The 7,518-nt window shown below is 33.9% G+C and overlaps 1 long non-coding RNA gene across 1 annotated transcript; it reads right to left on the bottom strand.

Moving 5' to 3' along the window:
- Positions 1-2,445: 2,445 nt before the first annotated feature.
- LOC121049770 lies at positions 2,446-3,405 on the bottom strand. The gene is made up of 2 exons (XR_005801308.1): positions 3,281-3,405; positions 2,446-2,643 (listed from the first exon to the last, which is right to left on the bottom strand). It is a non-coding gene; the product is annotated as an uncharacterized LOC121049770 (long non-coding RNA).
- Positions 3,406-7,518: the final 4,113 nt, after the last annotated feature.

The raw sequence follows: 7,518 nt of genomic DNA, 5'->3' as shown, positions 1-7,518 counted from the left end.
ACAGGTTTGTGTACTACTGCTGAAAAAAAAAAAAAAAAAAACAAGACTTTGGAGCAAACTCATGTACCAAAAATTGAATTTTTGAATAGGAATTTTCTTGTTGATGGCAAGCCATTTACTTTTAAATCTTCTATTCCAACTGCTGTTGTTGTATCACCTTTTGTGAATCTAAAAGACACAGGGGTTCGTAAGGCCAAAAGATCTATTGTGCTTCGTGAGTCTGAAGAAAAGTAAGACAATGGTTTAGCTATTGTGCCTGTTGAAAAACAGATGCCCAGTAAGAGAGGTAGATGCACTCCTACCCTTTCACCTCAGAAAATGCAAACCTCAGTTCTGATTGATGAAAACAGGGGACAAATGGCTCAACCAGAGAAGCTCAAGAAGCCTGAATTCACCACCAAATTTGCTGCAAAATCTTTGGGACTTTAGGAAATATCAAGAGGTATAATGGTGTAACTTGCAGCTGCAGAGACAAAGAAGAAAAGAGGGCGTCCTCTTGGAGCCCGAAATAAAATCCCTCAAAGACCAAGAATGACAAAGAAATTGCTTCTCCATTTAGTCTCACCTATTCACTTCCTCTAGACCTTCAGATAAGGGCAAGGGGAAAAAGATTGAGTAATTTGTAAGTTTGGTTTTAGTTTGCACACTAAATTTTGCTATATTTTACACAAAATATTAGAACCTCCTGACACACCACAATTGTTTGCATTGGCAAAAGGAGGCTCAAGTCAAAAGTATTTTGAGTAACCCTAGTTTAAGTTTAGTTTTAGCAAGCTCTTTGAATAAATTGAGCAAGATTTGTAATAGTGAATGGTACCGGGTGTCCTTATGGACCGTTTGTATGTGCCATTCTAGCCGTTCTATCAACGGAAGTTACTTGAACTATAAAAAAATCTTCCCAAAATAAAAAAAGAACAATATAACAATAAAAATAAAATAAAACAATTATCTAATAACCAAAACATATAAGTAACATAAACACACTTATATATATATATATATATATATATATATAAATCCTTATGGATTGTTTGTATGTGCCATTCTGGCCGTTCTATAAATGAAATTTACTTGAACTAAAAAAAAAATCTTCCCAAAATAAAATAGAACAATATAACAATAAAAATAAAATAAAACAATTATCTAATAACCAAAACATATAAATAACATAAACACACTTATATATATATATATATATATATAATATATATAACAAAAGTTCTAAATAAAGAAAAATATCCCAATAGAAAGAAAAGAATAAGAAATAAGTATATAAAAGGTCGAACTAATAGACAATCCAGACTCCAAACTCGGGTGCAGGATATCTCATATAGGATCTTGGTGGCTTGGAGGCAGTGAGCCATATCAATTTCAGTGTGGGGTCTGCCTATTTTGCAGTTCTTCCTTCGTCATCTTGGTGGCGGCATGCATTGGTAGTTTTTCTAAAGCAGATTTGCAGTGAGTCGGTGTAGTGACATTTGTGGCGGGTCACAGAGGCGGATCATCTGTGAGTGTCCGACATGATGGCGCAGACTGTGGGGATTTTGATGAGGCTGGGTCGTGCTTGTTGGGCCTTGGGTGGGCTATCCTTTGTGGCTTGGAATTTTGAATTTAGTGAGTGTATTCTAGTTTAATAATTATCTACTTTTGCCCTATGTATAGACCCTCCCCTCATTTTGGACGTTTTTAAGCTTCCTTCATCCATTTCATCTCCTTTCTCTCTCCATTTCCTATCCATTTTCCTTAGTTCTTCATCTTGTAGTTCATAGCTTTTGTGTACAGAAAAGTGTATAGCTTCTTAAGTTTTGTTCTAAAGCCGAAGAGTCTATACATCTTTGATCAATCACAACTTTACATTCAAGCTTTAGTTCTTCATAGTTTCTAAGAGTTTTGTGGATTTTTATGACAATTTGGGTTTGAAAGAACAAAAATTTCTATATTTTGAAACATCTCTCACTAGTTTTGCATCATGGGGAGCTAGATAGAGATCTTGAGGTTTCGGTTTGGTAACCAACCACTTTCTCCACTCTTCCTCTCTTTTGCTTGATGTTTATTATGTTTATGGCTTTGATGTATGTAACTATGGGTTGTGAGTAGGATAAATTTGGGGATAGGGCTACTCATGTATAAAACAATGTGATGCCATGTTTTTGATGAATATGCATGTTTTGAATCCTTTAGCTACTTTACTTTAATGCTTTCTTACATGTGTTTTTGGATTTGTCACCTAGAAGCATGTTGTAGGAATTAATGACATTGAAAACATAAGCTTGACAATCTTTTGTAACCGTGAAGCATTTGTATATAATAGGATGGTGGTCTAGCTTATTCTTACGGGAAGAACTAGTATCACTTGAGATTGGATGTACTGACAATTAAAACAAACATAATAAGCAGCATATATAACAAAAGAAGAAAACATAAAAAGAGAGGAATATAGATAAATAAAACCAGAACTAGCCATTTACTTATATACAAGATCAAAGTAGGATCTATTGTCATATATACACAAGATCATTGTTGTATATACAAACACTTTTCACAAAAAGATTATACAACGTCTGAAAAAAAAAGAAAAAAAGATGATCACTAAGTCTCAGTGCGCGCACTCCATATAGGTTATAAAACAACCCTTCTAAGTACCTGCAAAACGATATAAATATTGGATGTTAGAAAAGCATAGTTCATTGACTACAATCAAATATGAAACTAGTAGCTATTTACACCCTGCTCTTGACAACAAATCAAGAAAACATAAAAGTATCCTTCCAAAGATGTGGGTTTACAAGCTGAGCAGCCAATTGCTTGCTCACACAAAAAGTTTTAAATCGCCACAGACATGTCCAATTTATATTGAGCTGGCACAGTCACGCTCATGTTTTTGGGTCGCCAAGCACATACCCGTTATCTTTGGTCACCAAACGCATACCAAAAAATTATACTTTGGCCGCCAAGCGCATGCCAAATGATTAAGCTACTAATCATGAATAATCAATCAAGGAACAAAACAAGAAAAAAAGAAGAAATCACACTTGTTGAAGTCTAAAATCAATTTGGTGAACACTTATCTGCAAATCAATAAAATATGCCCAGTACATGAACTATAGAACTGTAATCTCGAATTCCATCTTCAACCACTTGAAACCCACTCTTTAATCTAAGACTTAAGTTTCTTAGAATTCCAAACTTTCACAACATATAGACCCAATACAACCATTAGATTGAATTTCATTCCTTCAAGGTCTAAAGAAAGAAAATCAAAATAACGATAAACACCAACCTTGAATTCCTGATGAGAACCAACCCCTTTCTTCTTGCTATTCTCTACACCTTCTCTTCTTCTGCTAGTTTCCCCTTTCCCCCTTTCATCTGCCTCCCTCCCCCTTTCTTTTATTTTTCTTTTTTCCTTTTCTTCTCTTCCGTTTCCCCTTTTTTTTTCCTTCCCTTATATAAAAGCAAACCCCCCAACTTAAGTTTGTAGAAACCTATCCTTAGTGGCTTTCCCAGCCATCACCACGTGTAGTAAGCAATTAAAATACTAACAAAAAAAAATTACCCTTTCTTCTACTAACAAATAAACCAAATTTAATAAACCAAAAAAAACCATTAAAAGAATAAAATTGGGACAGAATATCACAACTAGATTGTTTGGGTTCATTACCTTAAAATTAATGCCTGGTGCTGTGAGTTTAAAAGTCAAGAGGCCTTAGGCTTTGCGATATCAAAGCCCTTTTATATTTTAGCAAATGTAAATGGGACTAAGATTGTGTGATCTAGTTTTGCTTTAGTGACATGGTTAGGTTGCATGATTAGTTAGTATCTCGGTTTCTCTAGCAAACATTGGGGGAGAAGGGGGGGGGGGGGGGGTTTGGAATTATCAAAGCATGTTATTATTTGAATATGGGTTACATTATATGCATGAGGGAAGCTAGGTGCGAAACCTAAGCTCCTATTTATCTCATTGATCAAAGTCTCTATTTTTATTAGGTTAGTTTATTTTTGTGTAACTTAGTTTACTTAAACAAAAATAAAATTACCCAAGCCTTTCACTACCACAATTGTTAATATCATCCTCATGATCTTTAGCTTCCAAAAGGCTAAGGTTGTGAACTTGTAAAAAGGTAGGCTTTACATGCTTTTTTTAGGTTTCTTTTCACGGTGATCTAGCGAGGGTAGAGTTACTCAATCCCTTGGATATGATACTCTCACTTTCCCTTTACTAAAACTTGACCTCATGTACTTAGGAGTATGGCACATCATTCATAAATTGCATACACATTCATACTCAAGGATGACTCCAACAAGTTTTTAGCTCCGTTATCAGGGATTGTGGTAAAACTCAATCCCTACTAGGTTGCCGTGGGACTAGAGAACCCTTTTTTTTTTAGTTTATCTTTACTTTTTTTTTTTATTTAGTAGTTTTTGTGTGGTAGTTTAATTTTTGAATTTGCTACAAGTACTATGGGTAAGTAAATTTATAAATTGTGGTAAGAAAAGAGTCAATTGAGCATATTGAAATTAGTAAGATAGTCTTGCCTATTTTCTATTTGCTTATTACTTGTGCAATTTCACCTTTCAGTTACTTATTTAAAATTGGTTGTTTAAATATTTAGTGCTTTGACTATTTCCTTTAAATTGGAATTTGAATAGAGCTTGTAGTTTTTAAGTAAATAGAATTTGGATTTCATCTTTATAACGTCGAGTTTATTCACTCTTCACAACTAGGCCCATCTGATTGGATATGATGTCTAGGTAAGGTTTGAATGAAAGAAGTGTATTCGAGTAAGCTTCGGTTCCACCAAAATATCTTCATACTCTTACCTAGTCGTATTTCATGAGAAGTTACCGAATGGTTGAGTGTTAAATAACACCCAAATTTGGATTCCTCTTCCCTTTTGCTTTTCAACTTACAAAATCTCATTTGGGTTCTAATTTTCTAGAAACAGTTAAAGTTATAATTGTGTTACTTTTTTTTGTTGTAAAATGAGGCACATTGGGCCTTGTTAATATCCTTAAACTTAAACCCGTATTGGAGGATACCAAATAGTGCAAAGAATAAATCAAGATGAAGAATTTGGGAGTTTGTGGAGCACAGGCCGAGAGCATGCATGGAGTGATGAAGTCCAAGTGTGAGGTCCCCATGGTTCTATGTGTAAGAAGCTTAATGGATGGAAAATGCCTAACTTGGCCTTGTGAGGTTATCACATATTTTGCACTATGGAGCTAAATGGAGGATCTTCAAAGAGTTTGCATTTCTCTAACTCTACTCTTTATTTTTCCTAGCATGAATTGTTTGTATTTCTATGTGCTTTTGGGCTGTGTGCTAGTGGCAAGTTGAATAATTGATAGCTTTTTCGCCCTTGGTCAATGGATAAGACACAAAAGATTTAGTTTTTATTGAAAAGATTATCCAAAACTCAAGTGTGAGGTGGCTACCCTTTCTCTCTTGTCTTGTTTTAGTTTAATTGTTTTGAATGCTAAATGCAGCCTTTAATGATGCATGCTCCCCAAAACATTTATAGGATCTTAATAACTTTATACCACATTAAGGACTATATGATGTTTTAATTGTGAGATGTCCATTAGGCCATTCTTAAATATTGGTTAATTAGTTTGTATTGACTAGCATATGGTAGTTAGCATGTTGTCTTATTCTTTGCATTTGTTTCACCATTGTTCATTGCACATTGAGGACAATGTGTGGTTTAAGTGTGAGGTGTGAGGCTGAGAAATTTCATTCTTATCATTTAATTCATTTTCTTTTCCTTAGTAAAAAAATCCATAAAAATTGAAATTTTTGAAAAATACAAAAAGATGTTGTCTCACTTGTGTGTGTTCCTAAAATGAAACAACCCCCGATGATGCGATCGAACTTATGTCTAATTGGATTGATTGATTTTGAGCATGTTTAGCGATTGGAAGATCAATGCTTATGAGTTATGAATTTGCCATTTTTTGCTCACATGGATTTAAAGTCACATTGCCTATGTCATTTTAGATGCATTCATGTGGGAAAGATGATAACTAAATTTGTTAAACTATCTATGCCGATTATATGTGAGCTTTTGAGTCAAAAATACTCACAAATGCACTAGTTCTTTCATTAAGTGATCAATTCATTGTGCATGTAATCTAGAACTTGCTTCAAATCTTTTGAAACTTCATATCAAAAGCATGAATTGTTATTGGGGAAGACCAAAGCATTGGGAATCCACCATGGCCAAATAACTAAATTTATATCTATTAGTAAGCCAATTTGAGCCTATGTAAATATGTGTTAGCCTTTTTTTTCTTTTACCACTACAAATGTCTACCCTTTTAAATTTAAACACTTTTCCTACTCTTTCTAAGCTAAATGGTAAGCAATGAGAGTTTTATAATTAGTTTGGTGCTTGTAAATGGGTTTGAGAACATTACAAAAGAATAAGTGTGAGGTGAGGTTGAATATTTGTGTGTTTATAGCCAAAAAAAGAAAAAGGGTTACCCTAGAAACATGTGTAAAATATCAAAATAATTATTCAAAGTCAATATGGACTAGTCTCACCAAAGAAAAGAAAACAGAAAATTAAAAAATAGAAAAAGTGTATGTTGTGCAAAAATAGTGTGAGTGAGAAAGAAAGAAAAGAAAAATATAAAAAGAAAGAGTGTGGGTTGTACAAAAGGGGAATAAAAGTTTTTATTAATCTAAGTAGTAATTTTTGGGTTGTGAAAAGAAAAACGGTGTTACAAAGCACATAGAATCAAAAAGAGTCTTATAGGATCTCAATAAGAGAATTGCTTACTAGGAGACTTCAAATTTGGGAATCACCTTTCCCTCATTTCTTAAACCCTCGCCTTAAGCTCCACTACAACCAAAATCAAAGAACTTGTAATCAAGAAAACTCATGCAATGATCATGCATGTGGAGAAAAGATGAAAGAGCAAGCCTATGGAAAGCATGTCAATTGAATTGCTTTTGAGTGCAAATACTAACCATTAAATAATTGACTGAAAATAATGAGTGTATCCATGTGAGTTTGATGGTTAGGCAAATTCGGTTCAAGTTAATCCCACGTCAATCATTATGGTAGCATACATGGCATATGAATATATTTTGATGAGCATGACTTTCCAAACCCAATTATTAGCTTTGCATTTCGAAAATTTGGTTTCTAAGCTTGCTCAATTGAAAGTCAATCCACTAAGTCATGGTTCTCTAGGGAAAAATGATCAAATCACCAAGGATGCAAGTAAGCCTTTTAGTTTGTTTGTGCTAGCAGTTTAGCTTATGTTTTTGCTTGAGGACAAGCAAAATGTAAATGTGAGGTATTTTATGCTTGTGAATTCTTAGTGAGCACTAATATGTATTAGTTATTTTGCCTATTTTCTATGTCTTAGTGTTATCATAGCTTATAGACTCACTTTTATTAAGTGAGCACTGATTGTTTAATGAGTGGTCTATCCATGTGTATCAACGTGGTACCACCATAACTTCTTGTCTGTATATTAATGACAGTGGAAGGATGTGTAATGGTCATT

This window comes from Rosa chinensis, chromosome 6, assembly GCF_002994745.2.
Source record: "Rosa chinensis cultivar Old Blush chromosome 6, RchiOBHm-V2, whole genome shotgun sequence".
NCBI classification, from domain to species: domain Eukaryota; kingdom Viridiplantae; phylum Streptophyta; class Magnoliopsida; order Rosales; family Rosaceae; genus Rosa; species Rosa chinensis.
The sequence above is the reverse complement of the archived record's forward strand: the minus strand, read 5'-3'. Positions and strand labels throughout refer to the sequence as shown.